This window comes from Rhipicephalus microplus, unplaced genomic scaffold (assembly GCF_043290135.1).
Source record: "Rhipicephalus microplus isolate Deutch F79 unplaced genomic scaffold, USDA_Rmic scaffold_124, whole genome shotgun sequence".
Lineage (NCBI taxonomy): Eukaryota > Metazoa > Arthropoda > Arachnida > Ixodida > Ixodidae > Rhipicephalus > Rhipicephalus microplus.
In genome coordinates this window covers 491,447-505,000 of record NW_027464696.1, presented here as the reverse complement: position 1 = coordinate 505,000, position 13,554 = coordinate 491,447, and the positions used below count along the sequence as shown (strand labels likewise).

The 13,554-nt window shown below is 61.6% G+C and overlaps 2 non-coding genes across 2 annotated transcripts; both read left to right on the top strand.

Annotated features, from left to right (window-relative positions):
- The first annotated feature begins 8,988 nt into the window (after positions 1-8,988).
- On the top strand, positions 8,989-10,803 carry LOC142790798 (small subunit ribosomal RNA). The gene has a single exon (XR_012889777.1). It is a non-coding gene; the product is annotated as a small subunit ribosomal RNA (ribosomal RNA).
- A 1,719-nt stretch (positions 10,804-12,522) lies between these two features.
- On the top strand, positions 12,523-12,675 carry LOC142790788 (5.8S ribosomal RNA). Its single transcript, XR_012889767.1, has one exon. It is a non-coding gene; the product is annotated as a 5.8S ribosomal RNA (ribosomal RNA).
- Positions 12,676-13,554: the final 879 nt, after the last annotated feature.

Below are 13,554 nucleotides of genomic sequence, written 5' to 3'. Positions count from 1 at the left end.
CAGACGCGGTTTTCGCGCCGCCCCGGCTGACGCGGTTTTTGCCGCCCCGGCTGACGCAGTTCGGACTTAGCACTTTTTGGGCTGAGCCTGGCTGGCGGCCCACTCACTCGATCGCCATGTCTGTTTGCCACAGTCTTCCCGGTGGTGCCGCACCCGGGCTCGCCCCGGCAGACGCGTTTTTTTTTTCTTTCGCCCCGGCAGACGTGGTTCCCCCCCCCCCTTTTCGCTCGCCCCGGCTGACGAGGTTTTCGCGCCGCCCCGGCTGACGCAGTTTTCGCGCCGCCCCGGCTGACGCGGTTTCGTGCCGCCCCGGCTGACGCGGTTTTCGCGCCGCCCCGGCTGACGCGGTTTTTGCGTCGCCCCGGCTGACACGGTTCGGACTTTGCACTTTTCGGCTGTGCCTGGCTGGCGGCCCACTCACTCGATCGCCATGTCTGTTTGCCACAGTTTTCCCGGTGGTGCCGCACCCGGGCTTGCCCCGGCAGACGCGTTTTTTTTTTTCTTTCGCCCCGGCTGACGCAGTTTTCGCGCCGCCCCGGCTGACGCGGTTTCGTGCCGCCCCGGCAGACGCGGTTTTTTGCGCCGCCCCGGCTGACGCGGTTTTTGCCGCCCCGGCTGACGCAGTTCGGACTTTGCACTTTTTGGCTGAGCCTGGCTGGCGGCCCACTCACTCGATCGCCATGTCTGTTTGCCACAGTTTTCCCGGTGGTGCCGCACCCGGGCTCGCCCCGGCAGACGCGTTTTTTTTTTCTTTCGCCCCGGCTGACGCAGTTTTCGCGCCGCCCCGGCTGACGCGGTTTCGTGCCGCCCCGGCAGACGCAGTTCGGACTTGGCACTTTTCGGCTGTGCCTGGCTGGCGGCCCACTCACTCGATCGCCATGTCTGTTTGCCACAGTTTTCCCGGTGGTGCCGCACCCGGGCTCGCCCCGGCAGACGCGTTTTTTTTTTCTTTCGCCCCGGCTGACGCAGTTTTCGCGCCGCCCCGGCAGACGCGGTTTTCGCGCCGCCCCGGCAGACGCGGTTTTTTGCGCCGCCCCGGCTGACGCGGTTTTTTGCCGCCCCGGCTGACGCAGTTCGGACTTGGCACTTTTTGGCTGAGCCTGGCTGGCGGCCCACTCACTCGATCGCCATGTCTGTTTGCCACAGTTTTCCCGGTGGTGCCGCACCCGGGCTCGCCCCGGCTGACGCAGTTTTCGCGCCGCCCCGGCTGACGCGGTTTCGTGCCGCCCCGGCAGACGCGGTTTTTGCGCCGCCCCGGCTGACGCGGTTTTTGCCGCCCCGGCTGACGCGGTTTTTGCCGCCCCGGCTGACGCAGTTCGGACTTGGCACTTTTTGGCTGAGCCTGGCTGGTGGCCCACTCACTCGATCGCCATGTCTGTTAGCCACAGTTTTCCCGGTGGTGCCGCACCCGGGCTCGCCCCGGCTGACGCAGTTTTCGCGCCGCCCCGGCAGACGCGGTTTTCGCGCCGCCCCGGCTGACGCGGTTTTTGCCGCCCCGGCTGACGCAGTTCGGACTTAGCACTTTTTGGGCTGAGCCTGGCTGGCGGCCCACTCACTCGATCGCCATGTCTGTTTGCCACAGTCTTCCCGGTGGTGCCGCACCCGGGCTCGCCCCGGCAGACGCGTTTTTTTTTTCTTTCGCCCCGGCAGACGTGGTTCCCCCCCCCCCTTTTCGCTCGCCCCGGCTGACGAGGTTTTCGCGCCGCCCCGGCTGACGCAGTTTTCGCGCCGCCCCGGCTGACGCGGTTTCGCGCCGCCCCGGCAGACGCGGTTTTTTGCGCCGCCCCGGCTGACGCGGTTTTTTGCCGCCCCGGCTGACGCAGTTCGGACTTGGCACTTTTTGGCTGAGCCTGGCTGGCGGCCCACTCACTCGATCGCCATGTCTGTTTGCCACAGTTTTCCCGGTGGTGCCGCACCCGGGCTCGCCCCGGCTGACGCAGTTTTCGCGCCGCCCCGGCTGACGCGGTTTCGTGCCGCCCCGGCAGACGCGGTTTTTGCGCCGCCCCGGCTGACGCGGTTTTTGCCGCCCCGGCTGACGCGGTTTTTGCCGCCCCGGCTGACGCAGTTCGGACTTAGCACTTTTTGGCTGAGCCTGGCTGGTGGCCCACTCACTCGATCGCCATGTCTGTTAGCCACAGTTTTCCCGGTGGTGCCGCACCCGGGCTCGCCCCGGCTGACGCAGTTTTCGCGCCGCCCCGGCAGACGCGGTTTTCGCGCCGCCCCGGCTGACGCGGTTTTTGCCGCCCCGGCTGACGCAGTTCGGACTTAGCACTTTTTGGGCTGAGCCTGGCTGGCGGCCCACTCACTCGATCGCCATGTCTGTTTGCCACAGTCTTCCCGGTGGTGCCGCACCCGGGCTCGCCCCGGCAGACGCGTTTTTTTTTTCTTTCGCCCCGGCAGACGTGGTTCCCCCCCCCCCTTTTCGCTCGCCCCGGCTGACGAGGTTTTCGCGCCGCCCCGGCTGACGCAGTTTTCGCGCCGCCCCGGCTGACGCGGTTTCGTGCCGCCCCGGCTGACGCGGTTTTCGCGCCGCCCCGGCTGACGCGGTTTTTGCGTCGCCCCGGCTGACACGGTTCGGACTTTGCACTTTTCGGCTGTGCCTGGCTGGCGGCCCACTCACTCGATCGCCATGTCTGTTTGCCACAGTTTTCCCGGTGGTGCCGCACCCGGGCTTGCCCCGGCAGACGCGTTTTTTTTTTTTTCTTTCGCCCCGGCTGACGCAGTTTTCGCGCCGCCCCGGCTGACGCGGTTTCGTGCCGCCCCGGCAGACGCGGTTTTTTGCGCCGCCCCGGCTGACGCGGTTTTTGCCGCCCCGGCTGACGCAGTTCGGACTTTGCACTTTTTGGCTGAGCCTGGCTGGCGGCCCACTCACTCGATCGCCATGTCTGTTTGCCACAGTTTTCCCGGTGGTGCCGCACCCGGGCTCGCCCCGGCAGACGCGTTTTTTTTTTCTTTCGCCCCGGCTGACGCAGTTTTCGCGCCGCCCCGGCTGACGCGGTTTCGTGCCGCCCCGGCAGACGCAGTTCGGACTTGGCACTTTTCGGCTGTGCCTGGCTGGCGGCCCACTCACTCGATCGCCATGTCTGTTTGCCACAGTTTTCCCGGTGGTGCCGCACCCGGGCTCGCCCCGGCAGACGCGTTTTTTTTTTCTTTCGCCCCGGCTGACGCAGTTTTCGCGCCGCCCCGGCAGACGCGGTTTTCGCGCCGCCCCGGCAGACGCGGTTTTTTGCGCCGCCCCGGCTGACGCGGTTTTTTGCCGCCCCGGCTGACGCAGTTCGGACTTGGCACTTTTTGGCTGAGCCTGGCTGGCGGCCCACTCACTCGATCGCCATGTCTGTTTGCCACAGTTTTCCCGGTGGTGCCGCACCCGGGCTCGCCCCGGCTGACGCAGTTTTCGCGCCGCCCCGGCTGACGCGGTTTCGTGCCGCCCCGGCAGACGCGGTTTTTGCGCCGCCCCGGCTGACGCGGTTTTTGCCGCCCCGGCTGACGCGGTTTTTGCCGCCCCGGCTGACGCAGTTCGGACTTAGCACTTTTCGGCTGAGCCTGGCTGGTGGCCCACTCACTCGATCGCCATGTCTGTTAGCCACAGTTTTCCCGGTGGTGCCGCACCCGGGCTCGCCCCGGCTGACGCAGTTTTCGCGCCGCCCCGGCAGACGCGGTTTTCGCGCCGCCCCGGCTGACGCGGTTTTTGCCGCCCCGGCTGACACGGTTCGGACTTTGCACTTTTCGGCTGTGCCTGGCTGGCGGCCCACTCACTCGATCGCCATGTCTGTTTGCCACAGTTTTCCCGGTGGTGCCGCACCCGGGCTTGCCCCGGCAGACGCGTTTTTTTTTTTTCTTTCGCCCCGGCTGACGCAGTTTTCGCGCCGCCCCGGCTGACGCGGTTTCGTGCCGCCCCGGCAGACGCGGTTTTTTGCGCCGCCCCGGCTGACGCGGTTTTTGCCGCCCCGGCTGACGCAGTTCGGACTTTGCACTTTTTGGCTGAGCCTGGCTGGCGGCCCACTCACTCGATCGCCATGTCTGTTTGCCACAGTTTTCCCGGTGGTGCCGCACCCGGGCTCGCCCCGGCAGACGCGTTTTTTTTTTCCTTCGCCCCGGCAGACGTGGTTCCCCCCCCCCCCTCCGTCTTTCTTTTTGTTTTTTTTTTCGCCGCGGCTGAAGTGGATTTTTCGGTGCCTCGACGCCCCGGTAGTCGCGGTTTTTCCGTTTCCGCACGGCCCCGGCTGACGCTGCTCGGTCACAGTCGCCTTTTGTGGTGATTGCAGACTTCTTGAGCGCGGGTGTTTTTTTTTTGTTGTTGTTGTTGTTTTATTACGCATTCGCTCCAGCAGACGCTGTTTAGACTTTTTGTTTCCTCTTTTATCCTGCGACGAGGTGACGAGGTTTATTCGGTGCCCCGCCGCCCCGGCTGAAGTGATTTTTCCTGTCCCGTGCCGCCCCGGCTGACGCGGTTGGGACTTCGCGTTTGTTCGGCCGCCACGGGTTTTGGCGCACTCGCTCGGTTGCTTGTTGTTGCCACTTGTTGCGAACCCAGGTTTCTTGAGCGAGCGCGGGCGTTTTTTCTTCCTTTCTTTCTTTGTTCTATGTGTTAGCGAATCGGCCTTTAATATCACACGAGGACTCACAACCAACAATTTTCAGTTTGAAGTGTAAATAATCTGCAGGTGTTGACGTAACTGACTTGCCCCGTACCCTTGAGTACATCCATGAAGTTCTCGTAGTACTACTAAATCGCATTATTCCAAGTGGAGAAATTCCCATAAATTTGCAAACCTCTACACGAAAATCGGTGCGCGTGATAAAGTTGAAAATTATCGTCCGATATCAAATGTGCCTTCTATAACACAAATTCTAGGAAAAAAAAAAAAAACACTTGTTCGCCGTTTTCTGCGCCGTGACTGGCAGCACTCCGGCGAAGCGAAACGGGGTCGATTCGAGCACGATATCGGCGTCTTTCGACGTGCTCGCCGGCGACCGTCGCACGAGTACGTCGCACGAGCGCGTCTGCCGGGGCGCCGTTTGCGAAGCCGACGCAAAAGTGGGAACCGCCGCTCGGATGATCGCCGCTTTCGGCAGAGTGAGTGTTGGCACTCCGGGGAAGCGAAACAGCGTGAATGCGCCCACGAAATCGGCGTATTTTGAAGTGACCGCCGGCGACCGTCGCACGAGTACGGTAAACCGCGTCAGCCGGGGCGTAGTTCGGGACGCCGACGAAAAAGTGGGAAGCGCAACTCGGATCTTCGCCGTTTTTGCAGGAGTGAGTGGCGGCCCTCCTGCGAGACCAAGAAGCATCGATTCGTGCACGAATTCGGCGCCTTTCGACGTGATCGCCGGCGACCGTCGCTCGAGTAGGGCAAACCGCGTCTGCCGGGGCGGGCTTCGGGACGCCGATGCGAAAGTGGGAAACGCTGCTCGGATGTTCGCCGTTTTTGGCCGAGTGAGTGCTGGCACTCGGGCGAAGCCAAACGGGGCCGATTACGGCACGATATCGGCGTCTTTCGACGTGCCCGCCGGCGACCGTCGCACGAGTACGGTAAACCGCGTCAGCCCGGGCGGAGTTCGGGACGCCGATGCGAAAGTGGAGAACGCCGCTCGGATCTTCGCCGTTTTTGGAGGAGTGAGTGGCGGCACTCCGGAGAAGCCAAGGAGCGCCAATTAGCGCACGATATCGGCGTCTTTCGACGCGCTCGCCGGCGACCGTCGCACGAGTAGGGCAAACCGCGTCTGCCGGGGCGGGGTTTACGACGCCGACGCAAAAGTGGGAACCGCCGCTCGGATGTTGGCCGTTTTTGGCAGAGTGAGTGCTGGCACTCCGGCGACGCGAAAGAGCGCGAATGCGCCCACGAAAGTGGCGTATTTGGACGTGCTTGACGGCGACCGCTGCAGGAGTACGAAAAACCACGTCAGCCGGGGCGAGCGACCCACGGCGGTCTGGGTGCTTATCGCTGCTATTATAGGGGCACCCCGGCAGACGCAGAAAAAAAAAAAATTTTTTTTCGACCTTCTTTTTTGCTGGTCGAGCTCGGGTAACCCAGGTCGCAATGGGAGCCGCGCACGAAAGCGGCGTCGCGAGACGCGTTCGCGGTCGCTAGTCGCACGAGCTCGGCAACCGCGTCAGCCGGCGCGGAGTTCGGGATGCCGACGGCTAAGTGGGTACCGCTGCTCGGATGTTCGCCGTTTTTGGCCGAGTGAGTGCTGGCACTCCGGTGAAGCCAAGGAGCGCCAATTCGTGCACGATATCGGCGTCTTTCGACGTGCCCGCCGGCCACCGCCGCACGAGTACGGCAAACCGCGTCTGCCGGGGCGGGGTTTGCGACGCGTACGCAATAGTGGGAACCGTCGCTCGGATGTTCGTCGTCTTTGGCCGAGCGAGTGCTGGCACTCCGGCGAAGCGAAACGGGGCCGATTCGGGCACGATATCGGCGTATTTCGACGTGCTCGCCGGCGACCGTCGCACGAGTACGGCAAAGCGCGTCTGCCGGGGCGAGGTTTGCGACGCCGACGAAAAAGTGGGAAGCGCCGCTCGGATCTTCGCCGTTTTTGCAGGAGTGAGTGGCGGCCCTCCTGCGAGACCAAGAAGCATCGACTCGCGCACGATATCGGTGTCTTTCGACGTGCCCGCCGGCCACCGCCGCACGAGTACGGCAAACCGCGTATGCCGGGGCGGGGTTGGCGACGCCGACGCAAAAGTGGGAACCGCCACTAGGATGTTCGCCGTTTTTGGCAGAGTGAGTGCTGGCACTCCGGCGAAGCGAAAGAGCGCGAATGCGCCCACGAAAGTGGCGTGTTTGGACGTGCTTGACGACGACCACCGCAGGAAAACGAAAAACCACGTCAGCCGGGGCGAGCGACCCATGGCGGTCTGGGTGCTTATCGCTGCTATTATAGGGGCACCCCGGCAGACGCAAAAAAAAAAAATTTTTTTTTCGACATTCTTTTTTGCTCGTCGACCTCGGGTGACCCAGGTCGCAGTGGGAGCCGCGCACGAAAGCGGCGTCGCGAGACGGCTTCGCGGTCGCTAGTCGCACGAGCTCGGCAACCGCGTCTGCCGGGGCGGAGTTCGGGACGCCGACGGCTAAGTGGGAACCGCCGCTCGGATGTTCGCCGTTTGTGGCCGAGTGAGTGCTGGCACTCCGGCGAAGCCAAACGGGGCCGATTCCGGCACGATATCGGCGTCTTTCTACGTGCTCGCCGGCGACCGTCGCACGAGTACGGCAAAGTGCGTCTGCCGGGGCGGGGTTTGCGACGCGTACGCAATAGTGAGAACCGTCGCTCGGATGTTCGTCGTCTTTCGCCGAGCCAGTGCTGGCACTCCGGCGAAGCCGAACGGAGCCCATTCGGGCACGATATCGGCGTCTTTCCACGTGCTCGCCGGCGACCGTCGCACGAGTACGGTAAACCGCGTCAGCCGGGGCGGAGTTCGGGACGCCGATGCGAAAGTGGGAAGCGCCGCTCGGATCTTCGCCGTTTTTGGAGGAGTCAGTGGCGGCACTCCTGTGAAGCCAAGGTGCGCCAATTCGCGCACGATATCGGCGTCTTTCGACGTGCCCGCCGGCCACCGTCGCACGAGTACGGCAAACCTCGTCTGCCGGGGCGGGGTTTGCGACGCCGACGCAAAAGTGGGAACCGCCGCTCGGATGTTCGCCGTTTTTGGCAGAGTGAGTGCTGGCACTCCGGCGAAGCGAAAGAGCGTGAATGCGCCCACGAAAGTAGCGTATTTGGACGTGCTTGACGGCGACCGCCGCAGGAGTACGAAAAACCACGTCAGCCGGGGCGAGCGACCCACGGCGGTCTGGGTGCTTATCGCTGCTATTATAGGGGCACCCCGGCAGACGCAGAAAGAAAAAAAAAAATGGGGACATGGCGTGCGTCACCGTGCGGCTTCGCAGCGTTGCCGAAGTCGCCGAGCCCTTCGACTGAGCCGAACGGCGGACAGGGAACGTTGGTCGGCCGTTCTAACCTGTCGGTGCCACGCCGAGACGTCGTTAAGGAAAACCGCGTCGTGGGCCTCTACGACGCCGTCGATTCGTTGTACGTTTGGTGTCCAGCGTGTCGGCGGCGAGTAGCGGACACGTCGTTCACGACTTCGGTCTTTCGCAGTCGACGCGAACTTGCGGAGAGTCGTGGTGCCTCACGTTTTCGGCAGAAACCGCGGCGGAATTTTCCCGTGCGTGCGCGCACGACCTCGGTGCTGTGCCGTCAGCGTAGTGTTGCACAAACTCGTGGCCTACCCAAGGTGCGGTACGTTTGCGGCCGTATCCTCGGTGGCAATTTCGTGAGTAGGGTCGCAAATTCTACGACCTCGGCGGGTTTGAGAGCGACGTAGACTTGTGGCACGCTCAACGTGCCACACGTTTCGGGGCACACCCGCGGTGAAATTTTCTCGAGTACGCTCGTATTAGTGCCCAAGGAGGTCTGGGTACTTATCGCTGCTATTATGTGGGGGTTCTCGTGAGCGGCGTACGCGAAAGCGACCGGGTGTCTGATATGCGGCGGGCTTCGGCCTCGTCAAGCGTGTCCTCGGGTCTGCTCCAGGGGAATCCACGGCAGTCGTCTGCAGCCTCATCCGCTTGATGCGTTAGGGGCTGGTTGTCGGACGGTGCCGTTTTACCACGATATCGAGGTGTGTTCCGTGTCGTCCTTGGGCGATTCAGATGCGAAAGCGCCGAAGACGCGGGCGTGACCCGTCGTCTGGCGGCTTTGCGGTCTCGGCTCCGTTGCTAGTTCAGGCCGGTCCACCGACAGTGCAGCGGGCTTGGGCAACCCGCACGGCGCGACCGAGTCGATGCAACGAAAAAGAGCGAGCATGAACGTGCTTCTTGCCGCACGGCTCCCACTCGTCTTTCGGGAAGGTTGTGCCGTAGCGAGCTCGAACGCCGTCATCTCGGAGTGCAAAATAAGCGTGTTGGGGCGCCTGAAGGTGGCCTCCGCCGCACACAGACTGCGTCCGGCCCGCCGAAGGCGAGGACGGACGCGCAGTCGAACGATTACCTGGTTGATCCTGCCAGTAATCATATGCTTGTCTCAAAGATTAAGCCATGCATGTCTAAGTACATGCCGAAATAAGGCGAAACTGCGAATGGCTCATTAAATCAGTTATGGTTCCTTAGATCGTTTCTTCCTACTTGGATAACTGTGGCAATTCTAGAGCTAATACATGCAGTGAGCCTGGAGCCCTTTGGGTAACGGGTGCTTTTATTAGACCAAGATCGATCGGGTTTCGGCCCGTATTGTGTGGTGACTCTGGATAACTTTGTGCTGATCGCATGGCCACGAGCCGGCGACGTTTCTTTCAAGTGTCTGCCTTATCAACTTTCGATGGTAGGTTACTTGCTTACCATGGTTGTTACGGGTAACGGAGAATCAGGGTTCGATTCCGGAGAGGGAGCCTGAGAAACGGCTACCACATCCAAGGAAGGCAGCAGGCGCGCAAATTACCCACTCCCGGCACGGGGAGGTAGTGACGAAAAATAACAATACGGGACTCTTTTGAGGCCCCGTAATTGAAATGAGTACACTCTAAATCCTTTAACGAGGATCAATTGGAGGGCAAGTCTGGTGCCAGCAGCCGCGGTAATTCCAGCTCCAATAGCGTATACTAAAGCTGCTGCGGTTAAAAAGCTCGTAGTTGGATCTCAGTTCCAGACGAGTAGTGCATCTACCCGATGCGACGGCTCGGACTGAACATCATGCCGGTTCTTTCTTGGTGCACTTCATTGTGTGCCTCGAGATGGCCGGTGCTTTTACTTTGAAAAAATTAGAGTGCTCAACGCAGGCGAGTCGCCTGAATAAACTTGCATGGAATAATAGAACAAGACCTCGTTTCTGTTCTGTTGGTTTTTGGAATACGAGGTAATGATTAAGAGGGACGGACGGGGGCATTCGTATTGCGGCGCTAGAGGTGAAATTCTTGGACCGTCGCAAGACGAACTACTGCGAAAGCATTTGCCAAGAATGTTTTCATTGATCAAGAACGAAAGTCAGAGGTTCGAAGGCGATCAGATACCGCCCTAGTTCTGACCATAAACGATGCCAACCAGCGATCCGCCTGAGTTACTCAAATGACTCGGCGGGCAGCTTCCGGGAAACCAAAGTATTTGGGTTCCGGGGGAAGTATGGTTGCAAAGCTGAAACTTAAAGGAATTGACGGAAGGGCACCACCAGGAGTGGAGCCTGCGGCTTAATTTGACTCAACACGGGAAAACTTACCCGGCCCGGACACTGGGAGGATTGACAGATTGAGAGCTCTTTCTTGATTCGGTGGATGGTGGTGCATGGCCGTTCTTAGTTGGTGGAGCGATTTGTCTGGTTAATTCCGATAACGAACGAGACTCTAGCCTATTAAATAGGTGCGGGGTTCCCAGCACCTTACAACCTTCTTAGAGGGACAAGCGGCTCCTAGCCGCACGAAACAGAGCAATAACAGGTCTGTGATGCCCTTAGATGTCCGGGGCCGCACGCGCGCTACACTGAAGGAAGCAGCGTGTCTTTATCCCTGTCTGAAAAGACTGGGTAACCCGTGGAACTTCTTTCGTGATTGGGATAGGGGCTTGCAATTGTTCCCCTTGAACGAGGAATTCCCAGTAAGCGCGAGTCATAAGCTCGCGTTGATTACGTCCCTGCCCTTTGTACACACCGCCCGTCGCTACTACCGATTGAATGATTTAGTGAGGTCTTCGGACCGATGTCCGGCGCGGCCTTTCGGTTGCGCCGGTCTGTTGGAAAGATGACCAAACTTGATCATTTAGAGGAAGTAAAAGTCGTAACAAGGTTTCCGTAGGTGAACCTGCGGAAGGATCATTAACGGATTGTGAAGGGTGAGCGCCTCGGCTGCGTCTGCGCCCGACACTTTCTGCCGCTGACCCCGTTTGGACGCGGGGTCGGCTTTTCCCCACGGGGCTGCCTGAATGTGGAGCGGCACCCCGTGACAAATTGTTGCGCCCAGCGGACGCCAACACCGCGACCTTGGACGGTCGGCCAGGTGGCGGACGCGGGTACAAACGGCGCAACGCACTCATAGGTCGGCTTTCGACCCGCCACTGCACCGTGGCTCGAAGCGCTCGAAATGCGCGACCCGACCGCTGCGGGACCGCCTAGTACTGTAAACAGGAGCGGCGGAGCGCGAACGGCGAGTCGTGGTTACGTCGGTAGAAGGCGAGGCTGCGCGTTCCCGAAACGCCAGCCGAGTGCCCTCCCGACCGTTCGAGCGTGCAAGAACGAGACCCGACAATCGCGCGGCGACTGCCAAGTACGAGAGGAACGGCACAAGCGTCGGCGGTCGGTCAAGGAACTGGCGATGTGACGGGTCCGCTGTGCACCAGTGCATACCGTCCCGCCGTCCGCGGCAAGCGCCTCCGCGTCCTCGGGTGACGGAGGCTGCCGGTCGGTTCTTGCAGGCGAGGGATCTCGCTGGCACCGGTTCGCGTTGACGCGCGGCCGGTCATGGCACGGCGATGCGACGGCCGAGGTGCGCAGTACTCGATGGAGGAACCGCACGCTCCGATGACCGTCCCGCCCTCCGCGGCGTATGCGTACCGACCGTAATGGTTGCAGCAGCGCCGGCCGGCTTTTGAATTCGCCACACGAAACACGGTGCGAGATCGCGGTTAGGGGAGCGTCGACGTTGCCAGGCGTTTTGCTTGCTGCCGAGGGAAAGGCGGCACGGCCACGTCGCGCTCGTCGCGATTAGCGGGTCTGCGCGCTTTGGGAAGGTGCCGCAACGACTTGCCGAAAGAGGAAGCACGGAAGAACGAGGGACTTGGACGTCCCGACAATTGAACGCACTTGCGGCCAGGCCCTTGCTGGCTTCGTTCTTCCGCCTCGAGTAGGCTCGTACGCGGCTCCGGCGCCGAAAGTGGTCCTTGGCACCGACTTCGGTGGACGTGGGAAGTGCCGCGCAAGTACGGCGCGCCTGGCTCCACCTGTTGGCTAAAGTAAGCAGCCGGATCGGCATTTTGGTGTGCGGTGGCAAACCGTGGATGCGAAAAAAGCTTGTGCGATTTCGTGGAACAAAAAGCGGGGGTCCCCCTTTTTATGCGGAGGAGACCGACCCGCCCGCCGTGGTGAACCGCGACGCCACGGTAAAAACGGGAGAGGCTTGTCGATGGGACCGTGCATCCCGCGCTCCACGGAGGCCGGGAGGCGGCCGCCCGAGGAAATGTGTAGCCGTCGAGGCCCGCATCTGCGTGCACTCTTATCCAAATGGGTGTACCGCAGGCATTTTCTGGTTAGGCGGGCCAATGAGAGCGAGCACACAACGATACCTACGGGTCCGGCTTGGAGAACCGGCTTCGACGCCTCCCGAGTATTTATAGAGGGGTGGACCACGAAAGCACTCGCAAGTAGCGGAAGCGAAACGCCGTCCGAAACACACCGTTTGCTCGATTTGCGGCAGCCGAAAAAGGCGCGGCAGAGTTTTGGAGTCCAAGCGTGCGCTGAAAAGCGCCCTTCTTGGCCACTGTTTGGCCGAGTGCCAGAAACGTTTGGTTTTGACTGTACGGAATTGAACAAACACTTTTTCACGACTCTAAGCGGTGGATCACTCGGTTCTCGGGTCGATGAAGAACGCAGCCAGCTGCGAGACTTGGTGTGAATTGCAGGACACACTGAGCACTGATTCTTTGAACGCACATTGCGGCCTTGGGTCTTCCCTTGGCTTCGTCTGTCTGAGGGTCGGATCACATATCAAGAGAGCCTTCGGCGCACAAGGGAACGTGAGCCGTCGACTCGTTTTGACCGCGTCGGCAACACGGACAGCACGCTGAACACCTCACAGCGAGCGCCAACAGCGGCCACTCAAGGGCGAGACGGTGGCGACCGTCGTGCCAGAGCCCAACCGAAACGGGGGCGACCGACTGCATTGAGGATGTGGCACCTCGTTGAGACCGCCGCAGGACTTCGAGTCGGAAGGAAGCCTGCAGGGAAAGTGCGGTCGAGGTTGCGTACTCCTCTCTGCGACCGGGCGCGCAAGAGCTGCGAGAGCCACGGACGCGCAACTTTAACGCACGGTAAACACGAGGAGCGAAAGCCGGCCAGCAAAGCTTCTCCAGCCGTGCGCAAAGTGCGCGAGATCGCAGCCTTGCGTTGCGCTTGTTGCCCTCGAAGTAAGCAGGGTGTCCCGTAGACCGGGCGCTCGAACACGCTGCGGGGCCGTGCCTCCTCCAGGCTTTGCCGCGCGAACAGGGAACGTTCGCGCGCAAAGCGCAGGGAGGTGAGGAGGCTGCGCCCGACGTTTGCGGTTCGCTGCGTACGCGGTTGATGCGGAGAGCACGGCGCGACGACTTGCCGCGAAACGGAAAAAGTCTCCCGCACGAGTTGGCGAAACGTTGGCGAAGCTTAAGGCGTTCTCGTCGTAGTCCGCCGTCGGTCTAAGTGCTTCGCAGTTCCCGTCCCGTTCAAAAAACTGGGCCACTCCAGTTGGGGCGGGGGCGACGCTACACGAGACGATGCCTCTCGCCAGGCTGCGTGGCTGCCCTTGCGGCGGCGGCGACTGGCCTCGGCGGTGTTTGGGCTTTCGACACGGTCGTTTATCACGCAACTGCTCGGACGACGCAC